This window comes from Condylura cristata, unplaced genomic scaffold, assembly GCF_000260355.1.
Source record: "Condylura cristata isolate star-nosed mole 26May11 unplaced genomic scaffold, ConCri1.0 scaffold00012, whole genome shotgun sequence".
In the NCBI taxonomy this organism is placed as follows: domain Eukaryota; kingdom Metazoa; phylum Chordata; class Mammalia; order Eulipotyphla; family Talpidae; genus Condylura; species Condylura cristata.
Window position 1 is genome coordinate 26639831 of NW_004567113.1, and position 3043 is coordinate 26642873.

The 3043-nt window shown below is 33.6% G+C and overlaps 1 pseudogene; it reads right to left on the reverse strand.

Moving 5' to 3' along the window:
• Positions 1-2573: 2573 nt before the first annotated feature.
• On the reverse strand, positions 2574-2783 carry LOC105853536 (annotated as a pseudogene).
• Positions 2784-3043: the final 260 nt, after the last annotated feature.

Genomic DNA, 3043 nt, shown 5'->3' on the forward strand with positions numbered 1-3043 from the left:
TGAGGAGAATATAAGTATTAAAGGCCATCACCAATGGCTACCAAAATTATAGCATCTGTTTTGATGGGGGAAATTACTATTTTTTCACTTTCAAAAAGTAGTATATATTTGATAATGGATCACTGGATTTAACTATGAATAGTTTTAAGATGTTTATAATAAAGCAATTAGCTGCCATATTTTTGAGAATACATTAGAATACAATTATGTAGGAACTAGCAATACACCTGCAAGGTGAAAATTTATAAAAGAATATCAAAATCGGCCCTCCCTGGTGGCACAGCGGGTTAAAACACAGCACTAAGAAGCTAAAGCCACTTCTGCATGAGTTCGATCCCCGCCTGCCCCGGAGGTGACCACATGGCGTGGCAGACCTCTCCTGACCCGCCCGCTGCTCCCCTCAGCAGTGTACTTCGTCGATCTGCCTGTTCTGTTCCCCACTCTGTCTCTGGTGAAGCCTCTCGCTGCCCCTGAGCCTCTGGCCTGTACCCCAGTTCTGTATGCACAAATAAATAAATCTTTAAAAAAAAAAAAGAATATCAAAATCATCCTTAATACATTTTGTACTGAGTGCTTAACAAGCAAACCCCTAACCTAAGGCCTGAGGTTTACAAGAACATAATAAAAACAAAGAAGGAAGGAACAATTATTTATATATTAAGCATTAATTTTTACATTAATTTATTACTTAACTCCCAAAAAATCTGTTGAGGGTGATGTCATTGTATACCTTTTGTCATTGAACAATAAGAGAGGCAGAGAATTTGAGTACATGATAAATATTTATGTAGGTGGTGAGAAACACTCTGGACTTAGTCCGGAAAACTATGCCCCACTTTGTGCTCCTTTGATTGTATCACACCTAAGCTTTGCAGCTTACACAACCAAAAGTTTTCTGCTTTATTTGGATATGACATACATACAGAAATATTTAGAGGTGTTATCTCATTGTACTTGAAGTTATACAAGAAGTTGGAAGAATTTGTAGTAGCTTAAAATTAGAGAGTTATTAAATGTCATTCAGTAGAATTTTAAAAATTAGGCAGCATATATAATTTTACGAATAAATATAATTCTTATCTAAATTTCTGACTACTTAAATTAAGAACATAGTATCAAAACATAAAACTATCATACGGTATAATTTTAATGTCTTTTTTATAATTTAATATATTTTAATAGCAACTTACTAAAACAGGACAGAAGATGAACATTGAAAACATGTACTTGCATGTCAAACATCCCAGTAAAATATAATGATTGGAATAAAGCTATTGTATGATGGAAATACTATAAATATCACTTAATTACTACTGATATTTTCTTGTTTTAAAAGATTCAAATGAAGGCCTTGTTAAAAAATTTAATAGCATTGTAATTGTAAAGTTGAGCTGCTGAAACTTGTTCTTTGAAACACTTTGACTTCATTAATGATTAATGTCCCTGAATTTATATTAACAATTCACACATAAAATGGCTAACCTACAATATCCAATTTATCTCCCTTATCTTCTACTTGCAATCATATATATTTAGGTTTTTTTTTATTTAAGTAATATTTTAACCCATAGGACAAACCAGATACCTTATGTTTAGAACTCCCAATAATAGGAAGAAGAGAAAATTATTTTGAGACTGTGATTGATCACAGAGTATGACAGTATCTCATTAGCGGGGTCGTTCCTGACAGGTACAGAAAAGGGAACCAAGATACTATAACAGTATTATTGCTGTCATCTGGGAATTCTTTAGGGCCAGATATATCCTGTAGAATGTGACTTGCTAAATAATTCACTTACAAGTATCATTTTGAGAGATTGACTTGTCCACTCAAATTGACTTGAGAGCCACTTTGGGAGACTGTTTGGTAGTAACACAACACGAATAATTCAAAGATAGATTTCCCACAAGATATAGCTCTTTCACTGCTATATGTATGTTGAAGAGAATTGAGAATTTAGATCCACACAAAACTTTGCACGTAAGTGTTCATAACAGCATGAATCATAACAGTTGAGAAGTAGAAACAACTCATATGTTTATTAGCTAATTCATATATAAATAAAATGTGGTGTGTTTGTACAATAAAATATTATTTATTGCTTAGCCATACAAAAAATGAATCACTTATTTGTCATTCTGTTATTTTATTGGGCAAGTATTAAAACACTTGGAGGAAGGTCTGAATGCTTTCTTTGACTTCTGTCAACACTTGGAAACACTCCTTAGATGTGCATCAGTCAGGGTTCTTTTGTTGCTAGTACTTGAAATGCAGCCTCTAATATAAGAATATTTTGTTCAAAATATACAGATATGTTTCCAAAATTGATAGAAACACCCGAACGATCAATCTTCAGGAATGAGAGAAACTAGGCCAGTTTTAAGTATGAGTAACATGAAAATCTTCTTTAGTCCATTTATTTGAACAAGATCAATTGTTTTCTTTCTCCTCCCTAACAAAAGGTCTCATACATTACTGAGCCAACCTGCTAGTACAGGAGCATAAAAACAAAAAGGAAAATCAATATTTTCCAAGTAAAACACATTTAACTCTCCATACAGTGGTGACCTTTTCAGCTAGTGACTTGAGATAGTCTAAATATATGAGCAAGCTCATATGTGATTCTTTTTAGGTCCAGCTTGGTTCTTCTCCAGCCTCTTCCCTTGGAATTGTAGATAGTTTTATTATTAGTTTTCAACTGAACCCATGGAGAATTCAGACCATTCTGCTTTTGTTTCTTGTCCTACAAACTCTTGATTTTGAAAATTTTGTGAGAAGCCATATCAAAGAAAGAAGTCAGTTGCACACACTTCCATGGTGAAGAAGGTAGAAAAAAAGGGGCTAATTCAACTTTTTCTTTTTTTTTTTCAACTCATGTCATTCTGTTCAAGATACATGTTCATCTTGACATGTATCCCACCTAAAATGGGTGAAGAATGTAGGATCATTTCTAGGAAGACTTTCAAGAGATTTTAGCACAGGAAGGTGTCAGGTGACAGAATTGCCTCTGAATTAGCATCTTCTTAATTGCACATCATAGCA